We start from the raw sequence: 18351 nt of genomic DNA on the forward strand, positions 1-18351 counted from the left end.
ATGCGACTGGAACGCCGGGAACTCTTGCCCGACGAAGAAGGGAAAGGATCCCTCATCTCGAGCTACGAGGCGGAAACGGGGTTCCTCTGGATGTGGGCGGGACCCACGTGTTTCCTCTCGAGTGGAGACGGGTATGTCTGGGAACTTCTTGATTTGAACCAAGGCTGTGAAGGACCCTTTGGAAGTTCCAGAGGTGAGTTTGATCAGCCTCGAGACGCGTCAGCAGAAATGGGCCTCATCTCGCCTGGAGGGGAGAACCTCCTGGAATGTCTCGAGTTGCGGCAGGTCTTCTCGAGTTACGACGGGGACCTCAGGGACCCGCTCTGGTGGCCTCAGGAAAGGCCAGTTCCCATGCGAGTTGCTAGGGGCCCTCTCGGGATTCCTCTCCCGTCCATGCCGGGGCCTAAGACCTTGTGTGGAGTCGGGGCTGGAACCTGAGGATTCCTCTGCAGTGTTGCCATGGATCTTGGGGTGCTTCTGAGTCTCCCCAGGGGAGGCAGGCCTCGTCTCGTGTGGTGGCATGCACGTGCGTTTTCCTCCCGAGCTCAGCAGTAGTGTCACGCTTCCTGTCACGTGGATCAAGGGATCTGTGGCTCTCCCTCGAGGCGTTCCCTTGAGGCTTTCCCACGAGGCTTTCCCACAGGGCCGTGCCACGTGCCACCTTGTTGTGAGTCGATCCTCGGCGTGAAAGACGAGCCGGTGAAGGGATAAGAGGTTCCTCTGGAATGGACTGAGACATCTGGGGGACTCTTGGAATGGTGGCACGACCCTGGAGTTCCTCTCACCGTTCCTGTTGAGTGGGCCTCCTCTTGAGATGCGAGGGGAACGCCGGGAACTCTTTCCCGATGAAGCATGGAAAGGATCCCTCATCTCGAGCTACGAGGCTGAAACGGGGCTCCTCTGGATGAGGGCGGGCCCTCGTGTTTCCTCTCGAGTGGAGATGGGTATGTCGGGGAACTTCTTGACTCGCAGCAAGGGTGTGAAGGACCCTTTCAAAGTTCCGGAGGTGAGGTGTGATCAGCCTCGAGACGCCTCAGCGGAAATGGGCCTCATCTCGCCTGGAGGGGAGAACCTCCTGGATTTTCTCGAGTTGGGGCAGGTCTTCTCGAGTTACAACGGGGACCTCAGGGACCCGCTCTGGTGGCCTCAGGAAAGGCCGGTCCCCATGCGAGTTGCTAGGGGCCCTCTCGGGAATCCTCTCCCGTCCATGCCGGGTCCTAAGACCTTGTGTGGAGTCGGGGCAGAAACATGAGGATTCCTCTCCAGTGTTGCCATGGATCTTGGGATGCTTCTGAGTCTCCCCAGGGGAGTCAGGCCTCGTCTCGAGTGGGGGCATGCACGTGCCCTTTCCTCCCGAGCTGCAGCAGTAGTGTCACGCTTCCTGTCACGTGGATCAAGGGATCTGTGGCTTTCCCTCGAAGCTTTCCCTCGAGGCTTTCCCACGAGGCTTTCCACAGGGCTGTGCCACATGCCACCTTGGTGTGAATCGATCCTCGGCATGAGAGACGAGCCGATGAAGGGAAAAGAGGTTCCTCTGGAATGGACTGAGACATCTGGGGGACTCTTGGAATGGTGGCACGACCCTGGAGTTCCCCTCGCCGATCCTGTTGAGACGGCCTCCTCTTGAGATGCGACTGGAACGCCGGGAACTCTTGCCCGATGTAGCAGGGAAAGGATCCCTCATGTGGAGCTACGAGGCCGAAACGGGGCTCCTCTGGATGTGGGCGGGACCCTCGTGTTTCCTCTCGAGTGGGACGGGTATGTCGGGGAACTTCTTGATTTGCACCAAGGGTGTGAAGGACCGGTTCGAAGTTCCAGAGGTGAGGTGTGATCAGCCTCGAGACACCTCAGCGGAAATGGGCCTCATCTCGCCTGGAGGGGAGAACCTCCTGGATTTTCTCGAGTTGCGGCAGGTCTTCTCGAGTTAAGACGGAGACCTCAGGGACCCGCTCTGGTGGCCTCAGGAAAGGCCAGTCCCCATGCGAGTTGCTAGGGGACCTCTCGGGATTCCTCTCCCGTCGATGCCAGGGCCTAAGACCTTGTGTGGAGTCGGGGCCGGAACCTGAGGATTCCTCTCCAGTGTTGACATGGATCTTGGGGTGCCTCTGTGTCTCCCCAGGGGAGTCAGGCCTCGTCTCGAGTGGGGGCATGCACGTGCGATTCCCTCCCGAGCTGCAGCAGTAAGGTCACGCTTCCTGTCACGTGGATCAAGGGATCTGTGGCTTTCCCTCGAGGCTTTCCCTCGAGGCTTTCCCACGAGGCTTTCCCACAGGGCTGTGCCAAGATCCACCTTGGTGTGAGTCGATCCTCGGAGTGAAAGACGAGCCGTTGAAGGGAAAAGATGTTCCTCTGGAATGGACAGTGACATCTGGGGGACTCTTGGAATTGTGGCACGACCCTGGATTTCCCCTCGCCGTTCCTGTTGAGACGGCCTCCTCTTGAGATGCGACTGGAACGCCGGGAACTCTTGCCCGACGAAGAAGGGAAAGGATCCCTCATCTCGAGCTACGAGGCGGAAACGGGGTTCCTCTGGATGTGGGCGGGACCCACGTGTTTCCTCTCGAGTGGAGACGGGTATGTCTGGGAACTTCTTGATTTGAACCAAGGCTGTGAAGGACCCTTTGGAAGTTCCAGAGGTGAGTTTGATCAGCCTCGAGACGCGTCAGCAGAAATGGGCCTCATCTCGCCTGGAGGGGAGAACCTCCTGGAATGTCTCGAGTTGCGGCAGGTCTTCTCGAGTTACGACGGGGACCTCAGGGACCCGCTCTGGTGGCCTCAGGAAAGGCCAGTTCCCATGCGAGTTGCTAGGGGCCCTCTCGGGATTCCTCTCCCGTCCATGCCGGGGCCTAAGACCTTGTGTGGAGTCGGGGCTGGAACCTGAGGATTCCTCTGCAGTGTTGCCATGGATCTTGGGGTGCTTCTGAGTCTCCCCAGGGGAGGCAGGCCTCGTCTCGTGTGGTGGCATGCACGTGCGTTTTCCTCCCGAGCTCAGCAGTAGTGTCACGCTTCCTGTCACGTGGATCAAGGGATCTGTGGCTCTCCCTCGAGGCGTTCCCTTGAGGCTTTCCCACGAGGCTTTCCCACAGGGCCGTGCCACGTGCCACCTTGTTGTGAGTCGATCCTCGGCGTGAAAGACGAGCCGGTGAAGGGATAAGAGGTTCCTCTGGAATGGACTGAGACATCTGGGGGACTCTTGGAATGGTGGCACGACCCTGGAGTTCCTCTCACCGTTCCTGTTGAGTGGGCCTCCTCTTGAGATGCGAGGGGAACGCCGGGAACTCTTTCCCGATGAAGCATGGAAAGGATCCCTCATCTCGAGCTACGAGGCTGAAACGGGGCTCCACTGGATGAGGGGGGGCCCTCGTGTTTCCTCTCGAGTGGAGATGGGTATGTCGGGGAACTTCTTGACTCGCAGCAAGGGTGTGAAGGACCCTTTCAAAGTTCCAGAGGTGAGGTGTGATCAGCCTCGAGACGCCTCAGCGGAAATGGGCCTCATCTCGCCTGGAGGGGAGAACCTCCTGGATTTTCTCGAGTTGGGGCAGGTCTTCTCGAGTTACAACGGGGACCTCAGGGACCCGCTCTGGTGGCCTCAGGAAAGGCCGGTCCCCATGCGAGTTGCTAGGGGCCCTCTCGGGAATCCTCTCCCGTCCATGCCGGGTCCTAAGACCTTGTGTGGAGTCGGGGCAGAAACATGAGGATTCCTCTCCAGTGTTGCCATGGATCTTGGGATGCTTCTGAGTCTCCCCAGGGGAGTCAGGCCTCGTCTCGAGTGGGGGCATGCACGTGCCCTTTCCTCCCGAGCTGCAGCAGTAGTGTCACGCTTCCTGTCACGTGGATCAAGGGATCTGTGGCTTTCCCTCGAAGCTTTCCCTCGAGGCTTTCCCACGAGGCTTTCCACAGGGCTGTGCCACATGCCACCTTGGTGTGAATCGATCCTCGGCATGAGAGACAAGCCGATGAAGGGAAAAGAGGTTCCTCTGGAATGGACTGAGACATCTGGGGGACTCTTGGAATGGTGACACGACCCTGGAGTTACCCTCGCCGATCCTGTTGAGACGGCCTCCTCTTGAGATGCGACTGGAACGCCGGGAACTCTTGCCCGATGTAGCAGGGAAAGGATCCCTCATGTGGAGCTACGAGGCCGAAACGGGGCTCCTCTGGATGTGGGCGGGACCCTCGTGTTTCCTCTCGAGTGGGACGGGTATGTCGGGGAACTTCTTGATTTGCACCAAGGGTGTGAAGGACCCTTTGGAAGTTCCAGAGGTGAGGTGTGATCAGCCTTGAGACGCCTCAGCGGAAATGGGCCTCATCACGCCTGGAGGGGAGAACCTCCTGGAATGTCTCGAGTTGCGGCAGGTCTTCTCGAGTTACAACGGGGACCTCAGGGACCCACTCTGGTGGCCTCAGCAAAGGCCAGTCCCCATGCGAGTTGCTAGGGGCCCTCTCAGGATTCCTCTCCCCTCCATGCCGGGGCCTAAGACCTTGTGTGGAGTCGGGGCCGGAACCTGAGGATTCCTCTCCAGTGTTGCCATGGATCTTGGGGTGCTTCTGAGTCTCCCCAGGGGAGGCAGTCCTCGTCTCGTGTTGGGGCATGCACGTGCGCTTTCCTCCCGAGCTGCAGCAGTAGTGTCAGGCTTCCTGTCCCGAGGATCAAGAGATCTGTGGCTCTCCCTCGAGGCTTTCCCTCGAGGCTTTCACACGAGGCTTTCCCACAGGGCCGTGCCACGTGCCACCTTGGTGTGAGTCGATCCTCGGCGTGAAAGACGAGCCGGTGAAGGGAAAAGAGGTTCCTCTGGAATGGACTGAGATATCTGGGAGACACTTTGAATGGTGGCACGACCCTGGAGTTCCTCTCGCCGTTCCTGTTGAGAGGGCCTGCTCTTGAGATGCGACGGGAACGCCGGGAACTCTTGCCTGTCGAAGCAGGGAAAGGATCCCTCATGTGGAGCTACGAGGCCGAAACGGGGCTCCTCTGGATGCGGGCGGGACCCTCGTGTTTCCTCTCGAGTGGAGACGGGTATGTCGGGGAACTTCTTGATTTGCACCAAGGGTGTGAAGGACCCTTTCGAAGTTCCAGAGGTGAGGTGTGATAAGCCTCGAGACGCCTCAGCGGACATGGGCCTCATCTCGGCTGGAGGGGAGAACCTCCTGGATTTTCTCGAGTTGCGGTAGGTCTTCTCGAGTTACGACGGGGACCTCAGGGACCCGCTCTGGTGGCCTCAGGAAAGGCCAGTCCCCATGCGAGTTGCTAGGGGCCCACTCGGGATTCCTCTCCCGTCCATGCCGGGGCCTAAGACCTTGTGTGGGGTCGGGGCCGGAACCTGAGGATTCCTCTCCAGTGTTGCCATGGATCTTGGGATGCTTCTGAGTCTCCCCAGGGGAGTCAGGCCTCGTCTCGAGTGGGGGCATGCACGAGCGCTTTCCTCATGAGCTGCAGCAGTAGTCTCACGCTTCCTGTCACGTGGATCAAGGAATCTGTGGCTTTCCTTTGAGGCTGTCCCTCGAGGCTTTCCCACGAGGCTTAACCACAGGGCTGTGCCACTTGCCACCTTGGTGTGAGTCCATCCTCTGCGTGAAAGACGAGCCGGTGAAGGGAAAAGAGGTTCCTCTGGAATGGACTGAGACATCTGGGGGACTCTTGGAATGGTGGCACGACCCTGGAGTTCCTCTCGCCGTTCCTGTTGAGAGGGCCTACGCTTGAGATGCGACGGGAACCCTGGGAAGTCTTTCCCGACGAGGCAGGGAAAGGATCCCTCATCTCGAGCTATGAGGCGGAAACGGGGCTCCTCTGGATGCGGGCGGGACCCTCATGTTTCCTCTCGAGTAGAGACGGGTATGTCGGGGAACTTCTTGATTTGCACCAAGGGTGTGAAGGACCCTTTCAAAGATCCAGAGGTGAGGTGTGATCAGCCTCGAGACGCCTCAGCGGAAATGGGCCTCATCTCGCCTGGAGCGGAGAACCTCCTGGATTTTCTCGGGTTGCGGCAGGTCTTCTCGATTAACGACGGGGACCTCAGGGACCCGCTCTGTTGGCCTCAGGAAAGGCCAGTCCCCATGCGAGTTGCTAGGGGACCTCTCGGGATTCCTCTCGCGTCCATGCCGGGGCCTCAGTCCTTGTGTGGATTCGGGGCCGGAACCTGAGGATTCCTCTCCAGTGTTGCCATGGATCTTGGGGTGCTTCTGAGTCTCCCCAGGGGAGTCAGGCCTCGTCTCGAGTGGGGGCATGCAGGTGCGCTTTCCTCCCGAGCTGCAGCAGTAGTGTCACGCTTCCTGTCACGTGGATCAAGGGATCTGTGGCTTTCCCTCGAGGCTGTCCCTCGAGGCTTTCCCACGAGGCTTTCCCACAGGGCTGTGCCACGTGCCACCTTGGTGTGAGTCGATCCTCGGCGTGAAAGACGAGCCGGTGAAGGGAAAAGAGGTTCCTCTGGAATGGACTGAGACATCTGGGGGACTCTTGGAATGGTGGCACGACCCTGGAGTTCCTCTCGCCGTTCCTGTTGACAGGGCCTCCTCTTAAGATGCGACGGGAACGCCGGGAACTCTTTCCCGACGAAGCAGGGAAAGGATCCCTCATCTCGAGCTACGAGGCGGAAACGGGGCTCCTCTGGATGTGGGCGGGACCCTCGTGATTCCTCTCGAGTGGAGACGGCTAGGTCGGGGAACTTCTTGATTTGCACCAAGGGTGTGAAGGACCCTTTCGAAGTTCCAGAGGGGAGGTGTGATCAGCCTCGAGACGCCTCAGCGGAAATGGGCCTCATCTCGCCTGGAGGGGAGAACCTCCTGGATTTTCTCGAGTTGCGGCAGGTCTTCTCGAGTTACGACGGGGACCTCAGGGACCCGCTCTGGTGGCCTCAGGAAAGGCCAGTCCCCATGCGAGTTGCTAGGGGACCTCTCGGGATTCCTCTCCCGTCCATGCCGGGGCCTCAGTCCTTGTGTGGAGTCGGGGCCGGAACCTGAGGATTCCTCTCAGTGTTGCCATGGATCTTGGGGTGCTTCTGAGTCTCCCCAGGGGAGTCAGGCCTCGTCTCGAGTGGGGGCATGCACGTGCGCTTTCCTCCCGAGCTGCAGCAGTAGTGTCACGCTTCCTGTCACGTGGATCAAGGGATCTGTGGCTTTCCCTCGAGGCTGTCCCTCGAGGCTTTCCCACGAGGCTTTCCCACAGGGCTGTGCCACGTGCCACCTTGGTGTGAGTCGATCCTCGGCGTGAAAGACGAGCCGGTGAAGGGAAAAGAGGTTCCTCTGGAATGGACTGAGACATCTGGGGGACTCTTGGAATGGTGGCACGACCTTGGAGTTCCTCTCGCCGTTCCTGTTGAGAGGGCCTCCTCTTGAGATGCGACGGGAAAGCCGGGAACTCTTTCCCGACGAAGCAGGGAAAGGATCCCTCATCTCGAGCTACGAGGCGGAAACGGGGCTCCTCTGGATGTGGGCGGGACCCTCGTGATTCCTCTCGAGTGGAGACGGGTATGTCGGGGAACTTCTTGATTTGCACCAAGGGTGTGAAGGACCCTTTCGAAGTTCCAGAGGGGAGGTGTGATCAGCCTCGAGACGCCTCAGCGGAAATGGGCCTCATCTCGCCTGGAGGGGAGAACCTCCTGGATTTTCTCGAGTTGCGGCAGGTCTTCTCGATTTACGACGGAGACCTCAGGGACCCGCTCTGGTGGCCTCAGGAAAGGCCAGTCCCCATGCGAGTTGCTAGGGGACCTCTCGGGATTCCTCTCCCGTCCATGCCGGGGCCTCAGTCCTTGTGTGGAGTCGGGGCCGGAACCTGAGGATTCCTCTCCAGTGTTGCCATGGATCTTGGGGTGCTTCTGAGTCTCCCCAGGGGAGTCAGGCCTCGTCTCGAGTGGGGGCATGCAGGTGCACTTTCCTCCCGAGCTGCAGCATTAGTGTCACGCTTCCTGTCACGTGGATCAAGGGATCTGTGGCTTTCCCTCGAGGCTGTCCCTCGAGGCTTTCCCACGAGGCTTCCCACAGGGCTGTGCCACGTGCCACCTTGGTGTGAGTCGATCCTCGGCGTGAAAAGACGAGCCGGTGAAGGGAAAAGAGGTTCCTCTGGAATGGACTGAGACATCTGGGGGACTCTTGGAATGGTGGCACGAGCCTGGAGTTCCTCTCGCCGTTCCTGTTGAGAGGGCCTCCTCTTGAGATGCGACGGGAACGCCAGGAACTCTTTCCCGACGAAGCAGGGAAAGGATCCCTCATCTCGAGCTACGAGGCGGAAACGGGGCACCTCTGGATGTGGGCGGGACCCTTGTGATTCCTCTCGAGTGGAGACGGGTATGTCGGGGAATTTCTTGATTTGCACCAAGGGTGTGAAGGACCCTTTCGAAGTTCCAGAGGTGAGGTGTGATCAGCCTCGAGACGCCTCAGCGGAAATGGGCCTCATCTCGCCTGGATGGGAGAACCTCCTGGATTTTCTCGAGTTGCGGCAGGTCTTCTCAAGTTACGACGGGGACCTCAGGGACTCGCTCTGGTGGCCTCAGGAAAGGCCAGTCCCCATGCGAGTTGCTAGGGGACCTCTCGGGATTCCTCTCCGGTCCATGCCGGGGCCTCAGTCCTTGTGTGGAGTCCGGGGCCGGAACCTGAGGATTCCTCTCCAGTGTTGCCATGGATCTTGGGGTGCTTCTGAGTCTCCCCAGGGGAGTCAGGCCTCGTCTCGAGTGGGGGCATGCACGTGCGCTTTCCTCCCGTGCTGCAGCAGTAGTGTCACGCTTCCTGTCACGTGGATCAAGGGATCTGCGGCTTTCCCTCGAGGCTGTCCCTCGAGGCTTTCCCACGAGGCTTTCCCACAGGGCTGTGCCACGTGCCACCTTGCTGTGAGTCGATCCTCGGCGTGAAAGACGAGCCGGTGAATGGAAAAGAGGTTCCTCTGGAATGGACTGAGAGATCTGGGGGACTCCTGGAATGGTGGCACGACCCTGGAGTTCCTCTCGCCATTCCTGTGAGAGGGCCTCCTCTTGAGATGCGACGGGAACGCCGGGAACTCTTTCCCGACGAAGCAGGGAAAGGATCCCTCATCTCGAGCTACGAGGCGGAAACGGGGCTCCTCTGGATGTGGGCGTGACCCTCGTGATTCCTCTCGAGTAGAGACGGGTATGTCGGGGAACTTCTTCATTTGCAGCAAGGGTGTTAAGAAGCCTTTTGAAGTTCCAGAGGTGAGGTGTGATCCGCCTCGTGACGCCTCAGCGGAAATGGGCCTCATCTCGACTGGAGGGGAGAAACTCCTGGATTTTCTTGAGTTGCAGCAGGTCTTCTCGAGTTACGACGGGGACCTCAGGGACCCGCTCTGGTGGCCTCAGGAAAGGCCAGTACCCATGCGAGTTGCTAGGGGACCTCTCGGGATTCCTCTCCCGTCCATGCCGGGGCCTCAGTCCTTGTGTGGAGTCGGGGCCGGAACCTGAGGATTCCTCTCCAGTGTTGCCATGGATCTTGGGGTGCTTCTGAGTCTCCCCAGGGGAGTCAGGCCTCGTCTCGAGTGGGGGCATGCACGTGCGCTTTCCTCCCGAGCTGCAGCAGTAGTGTCACGCTTCCTGTCACGTGGATCAAGGGATCTGTGGCTTTCCCTCGAGGCTGTCCCTCGAGGCTTTCCCACGAGGCTTTCCCACAGGGCTGTGCCACGTGCCACCTTGGTGTGAGTCGATCCTCGGCGTGAAAGACGAGCCGGTGAAGGGAAAAGAGGTTCCTCTGGAATGGACTGAGACATCTGGGGGACTCTTGGAATGGTGGCACGACCTTGGAGTTCCTCTCGCCGTTCCTGTTGAGAGGGCCTCCTCTTGAGATGCGACGGGAAAGCCGGGAACTCTTTCCCGACGAAGCAGGGAAAGGATCCCTCATCTCGAGCTACGAGGCGGGAAACGGGGCTCCTCTGGATGTGGGCGGGACCCTCGTGATTCCTCTCGAGTGGAGACGGGTATGTCGGGGAACTTCTTGATTTGCACCAAGGGTGTGAAGGACCCTTTCGAAGTTCCAGAGGGGAGGTGTGATCAGCCTCGAGACGCCTCAGCGGAAATGGGCCTCATCTCGCCTGGAGGGGAGAACCTCCTGGATTTTCTCGAGTTGCGGAAGGTCTTCTCGATTTACGACGGAGACCTCTGGGACCCGCTCTGGTGGCCTCAGGATAGGCCAGTCCCCATGCGAGTTGCTAGGGGACCTCTCGGGATTCCTCTCCCGTCCATGCCGGGGCCTCAGTCCTTGTGTGGAGTCGGGGCCGGAACCTGAGGATTCCTCTCCAGTGTTGCCAGGGATCTTGGGATGCTTCTGAGTCTCCCCAGGGGAGTCAGGCCTCGTCTCGAGTGGGGGCATGCAGGTGCGCTTTCCTCCCGAGCTGCAGCAGTAGTGTCACGCTTCCTGTCACGTGGATCAAGGGATCTGTGGCTTTCCCTCGAGGCTGTCCCTCGAGGCTTTCCCACGAGGCTTTCCCACAGGGCTGTGCCACGAGCCACCTTGGTGTGAGTCGATCCTCGGCGTGAAAGACGAGCCGGTGAAGGGAAAGAGGTTCCTCTGGAATGGACTGAGACATCTGGGGGACTCTTGGAATGGTGGCACGACCCTGGAGTTCCTCTCGCCGTTCCTGTTGAGAGGGCCTCCTCTTGAGATGCGACGGGAACGCCGGGAACTCTTTCCCGAAGAAGCAGGGAAAGGATCCCTCATCTCGAGCTACGAGGCGGAAACGGGGCTCCTCTGGATGTGGGCGGGACCCTCGTGATTCCTCTCGAGTGGAGACGGGTATGTCGGGGAACTTCTTGATTTGCACCAAGGGTGTGAAGGACCCTTTCGAAGTTCCAGAGGGGAGGTGTGATCAGCCTCGAGACGCCTCAGCGGAAATGGGCCTCATCTCGCCTGGAGGGGAGAACCTCCTGGATTTTCTCGAGTTGCGGCAGGTCTTCTCGATTTACGACGGAGACCTCAGGGACCCGCTCTGGTGGCCTCAGGAAAGGCCAGTCCCCATGCGAGTTGCTAGGGGACCTCTCGGGATTCCTCCTCCCGTCCATGCCGGGGCCTCAGTCCTTGTGTGGAGTCGGGGCCGGAACCTGAGGATTCCTCTCCAGTGTTGCCATGGATCTTGGGGTGCTTCTGAGACTCCCCAGGGGAGTCAGGCCTCGTCTCGAGTGGGGGCATGCAGGTGCGCTTTCCTCCCGAGCTGCAGCATTAGTGTCACGCTTCCTGTCACGTGGATCAAGGGATCTGTGCCTTTCCCTCGAGGCTGTCCCTCGAGGCTTTCCCACGAGGCTTTCCCACAGGGCTGTGCCACGTGCCACCTTGGTGTGAGTCGATCCTCGGCGTGAAAGACGAGCCGGTGAAGGGAAAAGAGGTTCCTCTGGAATGGACTGAGACATCTGGGGGACTCTTGGAATGGTGGCACGACCCTGGAGTTCCTCTCGCCGTTCCTGTTGAGAGGGCCTCCTCTTGAGATGCGACGGGAACGCCGGGAACTCTTTCCCGACGAAGCAGGGAAAGGATCCCTCATCTCGAGCTACGAGGCGGAAACGGGGCACCTCTGGATGTGGGCGGGACCCTCGTGATTCCTCTCGAGTGGAGACGGGTATGTCGGGGAACTTCTTGATTTGCACCAAGGGTGTGAAGGACCCTTTCGAAGTTCCAGAGGTGAGGTGTGATCAGCCTCGAGACGCCTCAGCGGAAATGGGCCTCATCTCGCCTGGAGGGGAGAACCTCCTGGATTTTCTCGAGTTGCGGCAGGTCTTCTCAAGTTACGACGGGGACCTCAGGGACTCGCTCTGGTGGCCTCAGGAAAGGCCAGTCCCCATGCGAGTTGCTAGGGGACCTCTCGGGATTCCTCTCCGGTCCATGCCGGGGCCTCAGTCCTTGTGTGGAGTCGGGGCCGGAACCTGTGGATTCCTCTCCAGTGTTGCCATGGATCTTGGGGTGCTTCTGAGTCTCCCCAGGGGAGTCAGGCCTCGTCTCGAGTGGGGGCATGCACGTGCCCTTTCCTCCCGAGCTGCAGCAGTAGTGTCACGCTTCCTGTCACGTGGATCAAGGGATCTGCGGCTTTCCCTCGAGGCTGTCCCTCGAGGCTTTCCCACGAGGCTTTCCCACAGGGCTGTGCCACGTGCCACCTTGCTGTGAGTCGATCCTCGGCGTGAAAGACGAGCCGGTGAATGGAAAAGAGGTTCCTCTGGAATGGACTGAGAGATCTGGGGGACTCCTGGAATGGTGGCACGACCCTGGAGTTCCTCTCGCCATTCCTGTTGAGAGGGCCTCCTCTTGAGATGCGACGGGAACGCCGGGAACTCTTTCCCGACGAAGCAGGGAAAGGATCCCTCATCTCGAGCTACGAGGCGGAAACGGGGCTCCTCTGGATGTGGGCGGGACCCTCGTGATTCCTCTCGAGTAGAGACGGGTATGTCGGGGAACTTCTTCATTTGCAGCAAGGGTGTTAAGAAGCCTTTTGAAGTTCCAGAGGTGAGGTGTGATCCGCCTCGTGACGCCTCAGCGGAAATGGGCCTCATCTCGACTGGAGGGGAGAAACTCCTGGATTTTCTTGAGTTGCAGCAGGTCTTCTCGAGTTACGACGGGGACCTCAGGGACCCGCTCTGGTGGCCTCAGGAAAGGCCAGTCCCCATGCGAGTTGCTAGGGGACCTCTCGGGATTCCTCTCCCGTCCATGCCGGGGCCTCAGTCCTTGTGTGGAGTCGGGGCCGGAACCTGAGGATTCCTCTCCAGTGTTGCCATGGATCTTGGGGTGCTTCTGAGTCTCCCCAGGGGAGTCAGGCCTCGTCTCGAGTGGGGGCATGCACGTGCGCTTTCCTCCCGAGCTGCAGCAGTAGTGTCACCCTTCCTGTCACGTGGTTCAAGGGATCTGTGGCTTTCCCTCGAGGCTGTCCCTCGAGGCTTTCCCACGAGGTTTTCCCACAGGGCTGTGCCACGTGCCACCTTGGTGTGAGTCGATCCTCGGCGTGAAAGACGAGCCGGTGAAGGGAAAAGAGGTTCCTCTGGAATGGACTGAGACATCTGGGGGACTCTTGGAATGGTGGAACGACCCTGGAGTTCCTCTCGCCGTTCCTGTTGACAGGGCCTCCTCTTAAGATGCGACGGGAACGCCAGGAACTCTTTCCCGACGAAGCAGGGAAAGGATCCCTCATCTCGAGCTACGAGGCGGAAACGGGGCTCCTCTGGATGTGGGCGGGACCCTCGTGATTCCTCTCGAGTGGAGACGGGTATGTCGGGGAACTTCTTGATTTGCACCAAGGGTGTGAAGGACCCTTTCGAAGTTCCAGAGGTGAGGTGTGAACAGCCTCGAGACGCCTCAGCGGAAATGGGCCTCATCTCGCCTGGAGGGGAGAACCTCCTGGATTTTCTCCAGTTGCAGCAGGTCTTCTCGAGTTTCGACGGGGACCTCAGGGACCCGCTCTGGCGGCCTCAGGAAAGGCCAGTCCCCATGCGAGTTGCTAGGGGTCATCTCGGGATTCCTCTCCCGTCGATGCCAGGGCCTAAGGCCTTGTGTGGAGTAGGGCCCGGAACCTGAGGATTCCTCTCCAGTGTTGCCATGGATCTTGGGGTGCTTCTGAGTCTCCCCAGGGGAGTCAGGCCTCGTCTCGAGTGGGGGCATGCACGTGAGCTTTCCTCCCGATCTGCAGCAGTACTGTCACGCTTCCTGACACGTGGATCAAGGGATCTGTGGCTTTCCCTCGACGCTTACCCTCGAGACTTTCCCACGAGGCTTTCCCACAGGGCTGTGCCAGTTGCCACCTAGGTGCGAGTCGATCGTCGGCGTGAAAGACGAGCCGGTGAAAGAAAAGAGGTTCCTCTGGAATGGACTGAGACATCTGGGGGACTCTTGGAATGGTGGCACGACTATGGAGTTCCTCTCGCCGTTCCTGTTGAGAGGGCCTCCTCGTGAGATGCGAAGGGAACGCCGGGAACTCTGTCCCGACGAAGAAGTGATAGGATCCCTCAGCTCGAGCTACGAGGCGGAAACGGGGCTCCTCTGGAAGTGGGCGATACCCTCGTGTTTCCTCTCGAGTGGAGACGGGTATGTCGGGGAACTTCTTGATTTGCACCAAGGGTGTGAAGGACCCTTTCGAAGTTCCATAGGTGAGGTGTGATCAGCCTCGAGTCGCCTCATCGGAAATGGGCCTCATCTCGCCTGGATGAGAGTACCTCCCGGATTTTCTCGAGTTGCGGCAGGTCTTCTCGTGTTTCGACGGGTACCTTAGGGACGCGCTCTGGTGGCCTCAGGAAAGGCCAGTCGCCATGGTAGTTCTAGGGGCCCTCTCGGGATTCCTCTCCCGTCCATGCCGGGGCCTAAGACCTTGTGTGGAGTCGCGGCCGGAACCTGAGGATTCCTCTTCAGTGTTGCCATGGATCTTGGGGTGCGACTGAGTCTCCCAAGGGGACTCAGGCCTCGTCTCGAGTGGGGGCATGCACGTGCGCTTTCCTCCCGAGCTGCAGCAGTAGTGTCACGCTTCCTGTCACGTGGATCAAGGGATCTGTGGCTTTCCCGCGAGGCTGTCCCTCGAGGCTTTCCCACGCGGCTTTCCAACAGGGCTGTGCCACGTGCCACCTTGGTGTGAATCTATCCTCTGCGTGAGAGACGAGCCGGTGAAGGGAAAAGAGGTTCCTCTGGAATGGACTGAGACATCTGGGGGACTCTTGGAATGGTGGCACGACCCTGGAGTTCCTCTCGCCGTTCCAGTTTAGAGGGCCTCCGCTTGAGATGCGATGGGAACGCCGGGAACTCTTCACGAATAGGCAGGGAAAGGATCCCTCATCTCGAGCTACGAGGCGGAAACGGGGCTCCTCTGGATGGGGGCGGGACCCTCGTGTTTCCTCTCGAGTGGAGACTGGTATGTCGGGGAACTTCTTGATTTGCACCAAGGGTGTGAAGGACCGGTTCGAAGTTCCAGAGGTGAGGTGTGATCAGCCTCGAGACACCTCAGCGGAAATGGGCCTCATCTCGCCTGGAGGGGAGAACCTCCTGGATTTTCTCGAGTTGCGGCAGGTCTTCTCGAGTTAAGACGGAGACCTCAGGGACCCGCTCTGGTGGCCTCAGGAAAGGCTAGTCCCCTTGCGAGTTATAGGGGCCCTCTCGGGATTCCTCTCCCGTCGATGCCAGGGCCTAAGACCTTGTGTGGAGTCGGGGCCGGAACCTGAGCATTCCTCTCCATTGTTGACATGGATCTTGGGGTGCCTCTGTGTCTCCCCAGGGGAGTCAGGCCTCGTCTCGTGTGGGGGCATGCACGTGCGATTCCCTCCCGAGCTGCAGCAGTAAGGTCACGCTTCCTGTCACGTGGATCAAGGGATCTGTGGCTTTCCCTCGAGGCTTTCCCTCGAGGCTTTCCCACGAGGCTTTCCCACAGGGCTGTGCCAAGATCCACCTTGGTGTGAGTCGATCCTCGGAGTGAAAGACGAGCCGTTGAAGGGAAAAGATGTTCCTCTGGAATGGACAGTGACATCTGGGGGACTCTTGGAATGGTGGCACGACCCTGGATTTCCCCTCGCCATTCCTGTTGAGACGGCCTCCTCTTGAGATGCGACTGGAACGCCGGGAACTCTTGCCCGACGAAGAAGGGAAAGGATCCCTCATCTCGAGCTACGAGGCGGAAACGGGGTTCCTCTGGATGTGGGCGGGACCCACGTGTTTCCTCTCGAGTGGAGACGGGTATGTCGGGGAACTTCTTGATTTGCACCAAGGCTGTGAAGGACCCTTTGGAAGTTCCAGAGGTGAGGTGTGATCAGCCTCGAGACGCCTCAGCGGAAATGGGCCTCATCTCGCCTGGAGGGGAGAACCTCCTGGAATGTCTCGAGTTGCGGCAGGTCTTCTCGAGTTACGACGGGGACCTCCGGGACCCGCTCTGGTGGCCTCAGGAAAGGCCAGTTCCCATGCGAGTTGCTAGGGGCCCTCTCGGGATTCCTCTCCCGTCCATGCCGGGGCCTAAGACCTTGTGTGGAGTCGGGGCCGGAACCTGAGGATCCCTCTGCAGTGTTGCCATGGATCTTGGGGTGCTTCTGAGTCTCCCCAGGGGAGGCAGGCCTCGTCTCGTGTGGTGGCATGCACGTGCGTTTTCCTCCCGAGCTCAGCAGTAGTGTCACGCTTCCTGTCACGTGGATCAAGGGATCTGTGACTCTCCCTCGAGGCGTTCCCTTGAGGCTTTCCCACGAGGCTTTCCCACAGGGCCGTGCCACGTGCCACCTTGTTGTGAGTCGATCCTCGGCGTGAAAGACGAGCCGGTGAAGGGATAAGAGGTTCCTCTGGAATGGACTGAGACATCTGGGGGACTCTTGGAATGGTGGCACGACCCTGGAGTTCCTCTCACCGTTCCTGTTGAGTGGGCCTCCTCTTGAGATGCGACTGGAACGCCGGGAACTCTTGCCCGATGAAGCAGGGAAAGGATCCCTCATCTCGAGCTACGAGGCCGAAACGGGGCTCCTCTGGATGTGGGCGGGACCCTCGTGTTTCCTCTCGAGTGGAGACGGGTATGTCGGGGAACTTCTTGACTCGCACCAAGGGTGTGAAGGACCCTTTCGAAGTTCCAGACGTGAGGTGTGATCTGCCTCGAGACACCTCAGCGGAAATGGGCCTCATCTCGCCTGGAGGGGAGAACCTCCTGGATTTTCTCGAGTTGCGGCAGGTCTTCTCGAGTTAAGACGGAGACCTCAGGGACCCGCTCTGGTGGCCTCAGGAAAGGCTAGTCCCCATGCGAGTTATAGGGGCCCTCTCGGGATTCCTCTCCCGTCCAGGCTGAAGCCTAAGACCTTGTGTGGAGTCGTGGCCGGAACCTGAGGATTCCTCTCCAGTGTTGCCATGGATCTTGGGGTGCGACTGAGTCTCCCAAGGGGACTCAGGCCTCGTCTCGAGTTGGGGCATGCACGTGCGCTTTCCTCCCGAGCTTCAACAGTGTTGTCACGCTTCCTGTCACGTGGATCAAGGGATCTGTGGCTTTCCCTCGAGGCTTTCCCTCGAGGCTTTCCCACGAGGCTTTCCCACAGGGCTGTGCCACGTGCCACCTTGGTGTGAGTCGATCCTCTGCGTGAGAGACGAGCCGGTGAAGGGAAAAGAGGTTCCTCTGGAATGGACTGAGACATCTGGGGGACTCTTGGAATGGTGGCACGACCCTGGAGTTCCTCTCGCCGTTCCAGTTTAGAGGGTCTCCGCTTGAGATGTGACGGGAACGCCGGGAACTCTTCACGAATAGGCAGGGAAAGGATCCCTCATCTCGAGCTACGAGGCGGAAACGGGGCTCCTCTGGATGTGGGCGGGACCCTCGTGTTTCCTCTCGAGTGGAGACGGGTATGTCGGGGAACTTCTTGATTTGCACCAAGGGTGTGAAGGACCGGTTCGAAGTTCCAGAGGTGAGGTGTGATCAGCCTCGAGACACCTCAGCGGTAATGGGCCTCATCTCGCCTGGAGGGGAGAACCTCCTGGATTTTCTGGAGTTGCGGCAGGTCTTCTCGAGTTAAGACGGAGACCTCAGGGACCCGCTCTGGTGGCCTCAGGAAAGGCTAGTCCCCATGCGAGTTATAGGGGCCCACTCGGGATTCCTCTCCCGTCCATGCCGGAGCCTAAGACCTTGTGTGAAATCGCGGCCGGAACCTGAGGATTCCTCTCCATTGTTGCCATGGATCTTGGGGTGCTTCTGAGTCTCCCCAGGCGAGTCATGCCTCGTCTCGATTGGGGGCATGCACGAGCGCTTTCCTCCATAGCTGCAGCACTAGTGTCACGCTTCCTGTCACGTGGATCAAGGGATCTGTGGCTTTCCCTCGAGGCTTTCCCTCGAGGCTTTCCCACGAGGCTTTCCCCCAGGGCTGTGCCACGTGCCACCTTGGTGTCAGTCCATCCTCGGCGTGAAAGACCACCCGGTGAAGGGAAAAGAGGTTCCTCTGGAATGGAATGATACATCTGTGGGACTCTTGGAATGGTGGCACGACCCTGGAGTTCCTCTCGCCGTTCCTGTTGAGAGGGCCTCCTCTTGAGATGCGACGGGAACGCCGGGAACTCTTTCCCGAAGAGGCAGGGAAAGGATCGCTCATCTCGAGCTACGAGGCGGAAACGGGGCTCCTCTGGATGTGGGCGGGACCCTCGTGTTTCCTCTCGAGTGGAGACGGGTATGTCGGGGAACTTCTTGATTTGCAACAAGGGTGTGAAGGACCCTTTCGAAGTTCCAGAGGTGAGGTGTGATCAGCCTCGAGACGCCTCAGGGAAATGGGCCTCATCTCGCCTGGAGGGGAGAACCTCCTGGATTTTCTCGAGTTGCGGCAGGTCTTCTCGAGTTACGACGGGGACCTCAGGGACCCGCTCTGGTGGCCTCAAGAAAGGCCTGTCCCCATGCGTGTTCTAGGGGCCCTCTAGGGATTCCTCTCCCGTCCATGCCGGAGCCTAAGACCTTGTGTA

This window comes from Budorcas taxicolor, chromosome 23 (assembly GCF_023091745.1).
Source record: "Budorcas taxicolor isolate Tak-1 chromosome 23, Takin1.1, whole genome shotgun sequence".
Classification (NCBI taxonomy): domain Eukaryota; kingdom Metazoa; phylum Chordata; class Mammalia; order Artiodactyla; family Bovidae; genus Budorcas; species Budorcas taxicolor.